The sequence below is a fragment of the Rhinolophus sinicus genome, chromosome 1 (genome assembly GCF_057876585.1).
Source record: "Rhinolophus sinicus isolate RSI-liver-muscle chromosome 1, RSI-T2T, whole genome shotgun sequence".
NCBI classification, from domain to species: Eukaryota; Metazoa; Chordata; class Mammalia; order Chiroptera; family Rhinolophidae; genus Rhinolophus; species Rhinolophus sinicus.
The window spans coordinates 72,922,742-72,935,450 of NC_142501.1; the positions used below are offsets into that span (position 1 = coordinate 72,922,742).

Sequence of the window (12,709 nt, forward strand, 5' to 3'; positions counted from 1 at the left end):
GTTGGAGCTCCGTGCTCCTAACTCAGAAGGCTGCCAGTTCCATTCCCACATGGGCCAGTGGGCTCTTAACCACAACGTTGCCGGTTCGACTCCTCGACTCCGGCAAGGGAGGTGGGCTGTGCACCCTGCAACTAACAATGGCAACTGGACCTGGAGCTGAGCTATGCCCTCCACAACTAAGATTGAAAGGACAACAACTTGTCTTGGAAAAAGTCCTGGAAGTACACACTGTTTCCCAATAAAGTCCTGTTCCCCTTCCTCAAATATTTTTTTAAAAGAAGGAAGGAAGGAAGGAAGGAAGGAAGGAAGGAAGGAAGGAAGGAAGGAAGGAAGGAAGGAAGGAAGGGAAAGAAAGAAAGAAAGAAGGAAGGAAAGGAAAGGAAAGGAAAGGAAAGGAAAGGAAAGGAAAGGAAAGGAAAGGAAAGGAAAGGAAAAGAAAAAAGAAAAGAGTGACTACCAAAAATGAGAAACTATGGAGGTAACCCTTATATTGAAAGCCTGTTCCTAAAAGAAAACTGATCAATATAACAATGAAAAAAATCTTAAGAGAATACCAAACAGCATATATTTTCTGAATTTAATTATAATCATAATTTGTTTCATAGCCACAAAATATGTCAATGATTAATTTCAACTTTTGAGTTTGAAGATGGTAATTACTACTACTGTGAATGAAAAAGCCCCAAAAGGTAAATAAGACTTTGCTAGTTAATATGCTAAATATGTTAAGTAATCAATCTCTGAAGTGAATCTCTTTTTTTACAGAGGAATTGTTCGTCAATAATGACAGGGAATTGTTTTTGTTTTGTTTTTTTAATTCCTACATCCTAATCATAAATTATTGGAAAAATAAAGAAATAAAAGCTATAATTTTCCAAATAATCAAAGCTTTGAAAATAGTCACAATATTACCTATAAATGTTGAAGATTCTATTTTAAAATGTCAAGAACAGTGAGAAAAAGTACCAAAAACTATAAACATAATAGAAACAATAAAGGATATTGTAATGAGCCAGTCGAGAAAGAAATTAACCATAACAACAGATATCTGAAAGGGAATGATTAGAATACATGAAAAAGGTAAACCAAGAGACATATAACCACTATCTAATCCAATCTCTGGGTTCTAAAATCAAGAGTTTCACAGAATATAAAGTTCACAAAATATTCAGTACATAGATGTCAACTACATCAGGAAATATTTACAATTTTGACTTTATTATTTTAGGCATATGAAGAAATTGCACAAGAGCCAATGTATTTTCTAAGCTTCTTTAAATTTCAAATAAGTATTTACTACGCAGGTTCTATAATATCTTATGTAATCAGGTCAAATCTGGGAGTTTAAGCCTTCCAAATCACAACCCTCTGACACGATTTCAGCTTCAAAATAGTCAGTATTTTTAAAATATGGATTGTAAAAACTTCTCATTGCAGAAGAATTTATAACTCCAATCATAAAAGACACACATTCTAGCAGTTGAAACCATCCATAGCTGTAGAAGAAAGAACTACAAAGTCTCACGAGAGAAGAGCTGAACAAGATTGACAGGGAAATGTAGCAACATCATAGAAGAAAGGGGCAAGAAATAGATAAGTTTACGTTTATTTGACTAAGATAATTTATAGTCAACAAATATGGAGCCTGAATATTCATGACAGGACACTGAAAAACAAAAGACAGAGTAAGTTAAAATTTAGAACAATGCTAGGAAATTTTTATGACTATAAAATGAAAGGAGATAAAAATTAAGGCTTTCAATGAACTAGCTAGGCAATCCAAATTCAACATTTAAAGTGCCAAAGATTATAAGTCAGAAGAGAAGGAAAAGTAATAGAGAAAAATATCAATAATTAACCAAAGTAGTTATAACAATTAAGACAGAGAAGTAAATAAAAAGAGTAACACCTCACTTATCTGGCCACAGTTAAGAAACAGACAATAAGTAATGATTTCTGAAAAATCAAAATGTCACAAGAGCCATGTGTTTAAAGGTGACATGCCATTCTGTAGAGCAAAGTCACTATTTTACGCTCAAATCTAAATGGTCTCACTCAGTTTCCAAGTAGCAAGAGAATCATAATGATGTGCAAGTTAGGGTAGATGACAACAGGAAAGCAAGCAGAAAAACTAAGAAGCAAACAAGAATTCAAAACAATACAAGTTTTGGGGCCAAATGGCATAAAGATACAAACATCTAGACCAATCAATGGTGAAGGAACATCACGGTATTTTAACACAGTATCACGATCATAATTTCTATGAATAAACCTGCATTTAAATAAAAGTTTGTTCTGTACCTTCTGTTTAAGAAGCTAGAAACAGATTCCAATAAAAGATGGTAGACTAAATATAAAATTTCTTGCCAGTTACTAAAATATCCCATTGCAATAAAAACAATTTATAAAGAAATAAAACCATTAGAGCAAAGAAATTAAAATTAGGGCTAGGAGTAGAGAGGGTATTCAACAAATTTCTGAAAGATCAAAGTAGATGTGAGATTGATTGATACAACCAGCAAAGAAAGCCACAGCCTCATTATATTCTTCAAGATTGATGCAAAAGGGTGGGAACCCACAGGTCTGGCAAAACCCCAGAGAAGCATGATTGCAAAGTAAATGGTAGAGCAAAGGCTGGGAATAGTGGGGCTAAAAATAGGAGAATTAAATATTACTTGACTAACTGTATAAGATACAACTACATTTCCCATCCCCCATCTCCAAGCAGCACCGAAACAACTGACATTTACCCCAAGGCAAAAAGATACATAGTTGGTTTTTCTCTAAAGATAGTGAATGACTACCTAAGAAAAGATAAGTAGGGATGCTGGGACAGAGTAATAAACCCTTCTCATCTCGCATTTAGAGGGCCCACAGCCTTGAATCTAGCTCCCCTCCCTCTTACCCTAAAATAATGCTTGCCAATACATAGGCCCTACCCTGTACAGTCCTGCCCCCTAGGTGTTTTGGCCAGAATTCCTACTCAACGGAAAAATTTAATGGAGAAAACAGTTCAAGGAACAGGGTGGGAGGGGGGAAGAACCAGACCAGAAACCCATTCTTCTTTGTGAAACATGAATGGAAAACCAAGAATCACGAGGCATATAAGAAAAATTCACCATGAAAATGAATGATCATATAAACAAACATAAAAACTAACTAGAGGAGAAAAGGAGATAATTGAGGAAACAAGATATCTTTTTAAAAATCTACTTTATATATTCTGAGACTAATGAAAGTATTACAACATAAAACAAGAAAATAATGGCAGGAAAATACTGGGGAAAAAAAAAAAATTCACAGATTACTCCTTCCCCCCCCCCCCCCCCAACACACACACAAATCAGCCAAAAAACTAGGGGAAAAAAATCCCGCAAACAAGAAAGTGAAAGGAGGCACATATCAAAGATATAATAGAGAAGAATTTCCTAGAGGTAAAGAATCTGATTCAGACAATAAGAGCAACTGAGTGCCTAGAACAAATAAGCAAAACAAAAACAACCTATACACCTCTTTATGACTTTGTAGCAGAAAGATAAAACAGAAGATCCTAAAAAGCCTTCAGACAAAATAAAGAACAAAACATCTTAAAAGGATAGTGAATTAGACAACACACAACTTCTAGTAAGCATCCATAGATACTAGAAGACAACCAAGCAATGCTTTCGGCATTCAAAAGAAAAATTGTTTGCAGCCTACGATATTGTACCCAGCCAAACTATCAGTCTAATGTGAGAATAGAATGAAGACATTTCTGTACATAAATCAAAAAGTTTGCTTCTCACACACTTTTTTGAGGATGTACTCCAGAAAATAAGATCAAGAACATTTAAAAGACAAGGAAGCTCTGTAATAGAATGGATCCAATTTAAGGGTACAGTGAAAGGAAACTTCAGAAAGAGACCTAAAAGGCAACTAGTACAAACTGAGGCAGAATTACAGGCAACTCCAGATAAATAGGGAACCCAGTGCAACAGGTACTATGCTGAAGAGTTGAGGGGTGGGGGAGTTGAGAGGCTATAATAAAGGCATACAGTATAAGAAGGGGGGCAATTAGAAACATCAAGAAAACAGGAAGTCATGTCAATTTTTTTAATTCAATGGCTAGATTTTGAACAACTGATAAAATATATAAAATCCAGTGGACCTTGATATTATCAACATTTTTCCTCGAGTGGCCCAAGGGCTGCTTAGTACGATCTGTAGAAAAGAAATCACAATCTGAGCATACCAACTGGTCCAGCATTAAATAACATTTACACAATCATAATACAAAACTATTTATTGGTTTTCATCATTTAGAAAGAATCTATGGGTATGACAGGTGGGATTATTTGGGCAGGGAGAGGTGGAAGGGATATGTTTATCTAGGCAATAAATATAGCTAGCAGTTCAGAAGATAAAGAAAAAATGGAAAATTCTGATGTCTGAGTTGATAAATTAATAGAACTATGGTGCAATATTTAATAGAAACTAATGTGTTTCATAAAAACAACATAGCTTTCTTTGTTGCATATTCATAAACAAACCTCCTCTATGAACTCCACCTTTCTTCAAAGAGGAGAAAAAGTCCTTTAATTAAAGGTAAGTTTCTTTCAGTTTAAAATCACTTATTTCAGGTTAACTCAGTTTTTAAGGCAGTGGTTCTCTACTGGAGGTGATTTTGTACCCCAGGGCACATCTGGCAACGTCTGGAGACATTTTTGGTTGTATAACTCAGCAAGGTGCTACTAGCATCTAACGGGTAGAGGATGGGGATGCTGCTATACATCCTACAATGCACAGGCCAGCCACTCACAACAAAGAATTACCTAGCCCTCAAGGTCAACAGTGCCATGCTGAGAAACCCTGCTTTAAGGGAACTCCTCAGACTTTTATAAAAAAAAAAAAAATATATATATATATATTGCAGTTTCTTTCTGTTTCTCATTCTTACCAAGGTATCTGGGCATAGAGAAAACTGGTCTGAATGCAGACCCATGGACTGCCCTCTGGGTGCTCACTGGCCTCTGACATTTGGCCATTGGTCCTCACAGAGTCATAATGGCATATGCCAATGTGTATGTTGGAACACTACCCAGTGGATCTCCTAAATTGGCCCAGCAGCTCTTCTTGGTATGGACATTTTTAGGGTCTCAACAACCTCCGCTATGCAGCCCGTGCTTATAGTTAAGGCAACACTACCTGCCTAACAAATAAACCCCAAATTTTCAGTAACTTCACACAGTTTCTTATTAAAATTATCGTCTGGTGTGGGTGCTCCTGTTTGGCGCACGTGGTAATTTAGGAACTCTATATCCTTCCAATCTTATGGCTCTAACACCCAGTTAGCACCCCAGCCTCTGCATCTGGCCTTTGGAAGGGAAAAGAGAAGGTTAATGAAGAACACCTGCTTTTCAGCCACCTCAACCCAGAAGTTACAACATATCATTTCCATTCGCATTCCACTGCTGAAAACCAGTTATATGGCCCCACCTCAATACAGGGAGGGAGGACGTGGTAGAGGAGAGCATGACTGAGAAATGTGTTCCTGGTTGCGCAGCCACTTCAGTGTTAACCACACTATAACGAGAGGGAACACAAACTTTGATGGGCATTAAGCTGCATCTGCCATAGCCGCCCTCCCAAAACCTCTATTGCATAGTCCCCTCTCTCAGTAGTGGCCTCATTCGTGACAGGCTTTCTGGCTCTCACTGTGCTAACTTCTATCTCCTTCACTAGGATTGTGTGAGAACTTCTAGATCTCTTTTATACCACACAAGAGCCATGGAAAACTCACAGGGTGTATCTCTGGCCTCTCACTCTGCCCAAATCCACCATTTCCTTCCCCTGAGATCACCTCATGTCAGCATAGGGCCAGTTACAGGGCGATCCGCTGGTGTCTGCGCAGGTTCTGACCTTCAGCAGTCTGGTTTCAGAGACTGTGCTCTTCTGTCTCTCTGTATTTCTAAAATAATAGGTAGTAAGAGATTCCTTCCACGATTATCAATGAATATTTATAAAGCATCCACATCTTACACAAGAGCCAAGAAACTATGACCAACTCCCCACTATGATGCACAGCACAGTTTTTCTTTACTTCTGGATTGCTGACCTTAAATGTTATCATAGTCAAAACAAAAGGCAAAATTATACAGTCAGCAAAGCGAGTCTCCTCTCCAGCTTAACAGTGGGCCTGTGCTCTCACGTCCAAGGCACCCACCCCACCTCATTACTCTCACCCAGTAGTAACGGTACTTACACTGACTGCACTTTCTCCAGTAAGAGGACTGCTCTGCTCTTACCCTACTCCCATCCCATCAAAACATATCTACACAGATTGCGTAATTTCCTGAGCTCTTTGTATGAAACTATGTAACCTGATAAACTACTCCTGCTAACATGTGGCATTCGGCAACCAAAAAACAAGTTACTTTAATGGTGGAAATTTCAGCAGGAGATGGCTTTAGTAAACTTAACTTAAACTGGTCTTGAAAAACAAAAAAGGATAGATTTCAATTATAGATTTCTATCCCTAAAATACACTACATAAAAACCATCCACACTGATTCTATATATCAGTCTTATTCATAAAAGAGCTTTTGGGCTGGCCCTGTGGCTCAGGTGGTTGGAGAGCCGTTCTCCTAATGCTGGTTCAATTCCCACATGGGCCAGTGAGCTGTGCCCTCTACAGCTAAGATTGTGAACAATGGCTCTCCTGGAGCTGGGCTGCCATGAGCAGCCGGAGGTCGGCATGAACTGCCCTGGGCTGAGAAACAAAGTCTTGAACGAGGGGTGGGGTGGGGGGGTAAAAACCCAAATCTTTTAAGTACGAATTTAAAAAACTGTAACAAGTCACTTTAAAATACTGTATCTACCATGTTCTTCTATTTCTAGTAGAGTCTGGAATTGCCTAGTGAGAAAATGGCAACTGAATGAACAATAAATAATTTGCCTTACTGCAAATATTTTTTAAGATTTAAAAAAATGTCAGTCAAATACACATGAAATGAAAAAAATTGAGGTTATACACCATCTTATTACTAAATGAACTTTTCACAAATCATACAGTCAAAATAGACTCACAAATATCATGAAGATCAAGGCTTGTCATAAGGTGCAACTGCAAATAAACTATACAAAGCAGTATAGCAGCTCAGACACTTAAGTTCACAAACTCATCCTAGAAAAAGTGCTACACACCTCCTTGCTGAATATCACTACAGTCACCTTCAAAGTACTCCCCTTGGTGGAAGCTATGCACCAACGTCAGTGTGCCTAGTCCACCCTTCAAAACAATTTTGGAACTCTTTTTCTGGAATGGCCATCAGAGCTGTCATCGTATTACCCTTGATGTCCTGAATGTCATCAAAATGTCTTCCTTTCAATATTTCCTTTACCTTTGCGTAAAGAAAGAAATCATTGGGGGCCAGATCAGGTGAGTAGGGAGGGTGTTCCAATACAGTTATTTGTTTACTGGTTAAAAACTCCCTCACAGACAGTGCCATGTGAGTTGGTACATTGTCGTGATGCAAGAGCCATGAATTGTTGGTGAAAAGTTCAGGTCGTCTAACTTTTCATGCAGCCTTTTCAGCACTTCCAGATAGTAAACTTGGTTAACTGTTCATCCAGTTGGTACAAATTCATAATGAATAATCCCTCTGATACCAAAAAAGGTTAGCAACATCGTTGCAACAAGTTTGCAAACTTAACCATCAGAACTCATACTTCAGTGGTTAAAAGGAGAAGCTCTGAAACCAAAGGTCAAGTTAAACTTGAAATTTAAATCCTTTTGGTAGGCTCCACTAACTACTACTTAATCTCTCAGTGTCTGAGGTTTAAAAAAGGACAAGAAAATAGTCTGATTTGGGAGGTCACTGTGAGGAATAAATAAAACATATGTCAAGTACTTTTAAAGCAGCATATAGTTAACAGCCAAACATATTATGGCCAACCATTCCTAAGACACCTTTGGGAACTAGAACAATATCCCTCTGAATCTATCACATTTTTAACAACCCCTATCCAAAACGTTTCTCCTTTCTTTCTAAAAAGAGTCTTCAAGCTCTAAAACCATTTCCTCTTTTTTTTTTCAGTTCTTTGTGAATAAGGAAGATGGTAGGTAAGTGGCTTCTTTATCACTTGAAAACTTAAGATACTTTTTAGTCTTCTTATAACAAAATTCCCTTTCAATTATTATACAAAGGACAGACTGCTCCACGAATTATAAACACTACAACTTCACAAAGTATAATGAAATTTTAAGATTCATAAACGGACAAAGAGCTACTGGAACAAAATTTAGTAAGAAATGATGCAGAAGTCTATTAGCCTGCTCAAAAGATACTGAGTTCTAAAATAAAGCACAGCAGGTAGAGAGATCCTTCATGGGTTATAATCACTCAGATCAGTATTAAGCAAAGGATATTTTGGGAAACTTTCTCCTTAATAGCAGGAAAATCCCATTTCTTCACAACAACGAATAGATACACGGCATGACAGGAAAGGGCAGTTTCTTCAAAAACAAATTCTGTACAGAACAAAAGCCTGAAGTCTCAGATTTTCAGATTTTAAAGCCTTACTTAAAGCTTTAAAAACTTGAGGCCTCCACCATTCCTTGAGGAAGTAACACAATTAAGCCTCATTTCTATCAAAAACCGTTATGCTTGATTGAAAGAAAACTGAGCATCTAAAATTTTGACACAGATAAATTTAAAGGTAATACCATGGGTCAACTCAAAGTTCTAGTAGATATTAAAGTTCATGATAAATACATAAAAGTATTTTTTAAAGATCTAAAGACAAATGTTTTAAATAATTTAATGTTCGTTGATTTCTCCTACATGTGAAATACTTAGGTAGGCACTTTCATATACATCATGTAATTTCATTTTCCCAACAATCATGTGAGATAAGTATTATCCTCCTTTTACAGATGAGAAAACTAAGGCGCAGTCATTTGCCCAAGGACGCTTGCTTGTATAAGATGTAATCAGAAATCCAATTTAAATTATCTCACCCCCAATTCAATGCTGTTGCTTTCACTGTACCATCGTCACCTCCAAAACTCAAGTATTCTAAGTCTCAGCTCTTATAAGGTATGCCAATCTTCTTATCTGGGAGATGCAACAGTTGTGAGAGGAAAAGAAAAATTCTTCATAATGTTACCAAAAAAGACTCACTGTGTTTATCTGACATAATTAGCCAGTCTGATTTAAATGCTTTGGTTCATGCTGTCTACCCTGTTAGAAAACCTGTTTATCTTCAGATATACAGCTTTCAGCAAGACCTAACTCAAGAGTCACCTCCTCCAAGAAAGTTTCCTAGATTAAATGACCTGCTCTCTGCCTCCCAAGCCAACATCTTCGTTTATCACCTCACTGCTTGTATCTAATTTGCACTACATTATCACATACTCCTCCTTGTTTTCTAGTCATATATCTGAAACTACATTTTTTCATTCAATAATTACTACGCATTCGAAGGGTCAATGGTGAGCAAAACAGACAAGGTCCTTGCTTTCATGGAGAGATTACATTGTTTGCAACTTTAGCAAAGGTAAAAAAATGTATAATGTTCCAGGACAAGGATTCCTTCCCTATAAGATCTTTGAAGAAAGCCTGCAAACTTGATAATATTTTTAGGGAGGAAAAAATCCCTTCTATCATGTCTTCTAGATGAAACCTTCAACTTCATACCTTTTTGAAGATATACGTATGAGGGGATAGGAACCAAGGTGGAAAGACAGGTCTAAAATCTCTCAGTGGTTTCCCACACACTGACATGAAATCTTCACACATTAGTCCAGACATCTCTTCCTGGGTCTCATCCATAAGGAAACTATACTTCAGCCACAAATGCTACAATGAAGAACCTCCATCCACTTTCATGAATGAAGTATTCAGAGGCTTTTTAATTTAACTTGTATTTATGTATTATTTGTAGGTCATATTCATAAAAAGAAGGTAGGGTCTGTATCTTCTACCTTTGAATCTTCCAATGCTCAAAGACCATTGCTATAAATGTGTTCAGCTTTGGATATTATAATATAAATATTAAAATACAATACTTCCGGTATTGTTACCAGGATAAGATTTTCGAAATTAATATTAGAAGAATACTTCTAAGTACCCATTCTTCATTTTGTTGTTCATGTTTTAACACAAGTAACCTGCTCTTGAAGGTTATTTACAAACCAAACCAAGTTTAAATGTACTAAGATCACTCACTAGTTAAAGAAATTTTGCAGTTTGTCCTTTAAAAACAAATGATCCTTTTGTGTAAGTAGATTTTGTTAATTCATAATTTTATCACTTCTTTCTGAAATCAAACTAAAACATAACTGCATTACAAAGAAGTGTATATTTCTCCCCAAAGTATACTTTAATGATTTTCAATTTGAAATGAACCAAGAAACTAGACATTGTCAAATTTATCAGTGCCATAAATGTGTGGTAAGAAACATATTTGATTGCCTCTAAAATGTAGTAACATTCTAACTGAAACAAATATAGCAGCATCTGTCACAGGTCACAAATACAACAAATATTATGATACAGTGGAAAAGAACTAAACCATGATCATTTTTAATTAAACTGGCATTTCTAAACACCTGTACACAATGTATTGCGACTCAAACAGTTCACATGGAATTTGACCGCAAGGGCTTAATCTCCATAATTAAAGACCTAAAAGGCAGTTCTTATGTTTCACCTATTCCCTTTCCCAGTATTTTCAAAGGGCATATTATAGTCATTCCACAAACAGTTGCTATCAAAAAAGAGGTAACAAATATTTGAAATTAGTTGTACTTTCACTAGCGGACAATTTGCATGCCCTTACTTTTCCTTCCCCAACCTTAGTAATTTCAATGCAAAACAGGTTCTAGCCAGCACAGAAATTGACCATAGTCTATCAGCATAAGTTTAGATGACCCCTGATGAGATGGAGGAACCCTAAAAAGCAATTCACCCATGTTTCTCCACAATCCTTGCTCTCCTTGGAATCCTCAGGAGGCAAAACAGTTTTAAGTGATTATTTGAAAAGACCTAAAGCACTGCTAATTTGAGGCTAAGTTTCAGGGGAAGTTAATAAAAACTAATAACCCTATCCTACACAGGGCATTCTAATACTACGCTGGCGTCATGTATAGTCCTCCAGCATCAGAAAAGCAAAAACTCCATTAAATTATGTATTTAGAGCAGATATGCTTAATCATCAGTTAGGTAAGTTCATCCCCCCATCTGCTTAAGTCGGAGCCCATGTTACCTATTATTTCAGACCGCATTTAGAGAAAATGAAATTAAGCATGTTCCCCAGGGCAGATGTCTCTCATAAAGAAGAGTGTTAAATGACTTTTGTGAATGGAAAATCTGCATATACAGTTGCTTCGCAGGTCTTAAGTGGGTGGTTCAATGAACCAAAAGCACGCTCCATCTGAAGCTCATTGGAACCTGAGTCCACTCTTGAAAAGGGGCTTTGAAACAAACATTAAATTTAAAAGTAGAGCAAAGGCTTCTCCTTTCTTCTACGCTACAAGGCCACAGGAACTGAGGTTTAGAGGAACAACACCGTGTCATTCGGCTCCGCAAGGGCGGGTGCGTTCTGCGGTGCGCTGCACAGCCTCGGAGCTGTCACAGGAAAACCGGAGCCTCGCCTAAACCGCACCAAGTGACAGCTCCGGCTCTCCCCGGCGCTAGGGCTTCCGGCGATCCCCCGCCTTCCGCCCAAACTTCGGAAGGAGGCACACATTCACGCGGCCAAAATGCTATGACAGCCCCCCGCCCCTGCCGCGGCTTTGTAAGGTTGCAGACGCACCTACTGCGGGCCCCAAAACACTCCACACACGCCAGCCTTTGAACCCCGCACTCCAAAAAGGGACAAAGGCGCCTGAGGAACTCCCCGGCGCGGGGTGCCCGGAGTCCCCGCCCGCCAGAGCTCAGGATGTGGAGCTACGGAGGTGCAGTCGCCAGTAGGGGTGCGAACCCTCCGCCCCCAACTCAGGGACCCACCCGCGCGACACTCACTGGTGCGGAGCCCCCGGAGAGGCGGGGCGCCGGGGGCCGGTTCCTCTGGGTCCCGGCACGCGTTCGGTCCGACCCTAACTTCGCTCCTGTCGCCAGCGGCAGCTGGGGAGCGAGCACAGACCGAGGGCGCTGTCTCGCCGCCACGGAGGCGCTGCTGGCTTGGCCCGCGAGAGGGGCAGGAACTCCGGCCTCGCGGTCCCCCGGCCAGGGCGGGCCCCCACCTTCCCTCTGTCTGCGGGGTATCGGTGGCGGCTGCTGCCGCGGCGAAAGCGAACGCTGCAGCCGCTCGGGCTGCCCCGACCACTACCGCCCAGCTCCGAGCGCGTCGCGGCCTAATGTTGTCATCCGCCGCGTCGCTGCCTCTGAGTATCTAGAGCCTCCAAAATCCTTCACATTCGAGCCCCCTCCCCCAGCCCTCCCGGCCCCGCCCACCAGCTCGCGGGCGCGGCCACACCCCCTCCCTGTCACGTGACGGCTGGCGGAGGCGTCAGCTGCGAGGCCTACAGGGCTGGCGGCTACCACGCCCAAGCAAGTGGCAGCACCTTGTTCTGCTAGAGTCTTATCGCCACGGAGTCGCATGCACACGCCCAAGAGCGGCCGCGGGATGCGAGCCCACCGCCGCCTGTCCCGTGCATGTGATCTGCTGAGGCAAGGCCTTCGGCACCGGTCTCTCTGGGCGCTGCCCAATCTAAGGACACTGCCCT

General features: G+C 39.8%; 1 protein-coding gene across 11 annotated transcripts in view; it reads right to left on the reverse strand.

Moving 5' to 3' along the window:
• OSBPL8 (oxysterol binding protein like 8) overlaps positions 1 to 12,412 on the reverse strand; it is a 150,220-nt gene extending 137,808 nt beyond the window's left edge. For 5 of the 11 annotated variants that reach the window (XM_074325391.2, XM_019755052.3, XM_019755051.3 and 2 more), the window contains exon 1: positions 12,006 to 12,369. The gene's annotated coding sequence lies outside the window, so the exon portion shown is untranslated. Of the gene's footprint in view, positions 1 to 12,005 lie in introns of all 11 variants that reach the window. The other 6 variants (XM_074325393.2, XM_019755049.3, XM_074325390.2 and 3 more) reach the window with 5 other exon arrangements.
• Between the last annotated feature and the right edge of the window lie 297 nt (positions 12,413 to 12,709).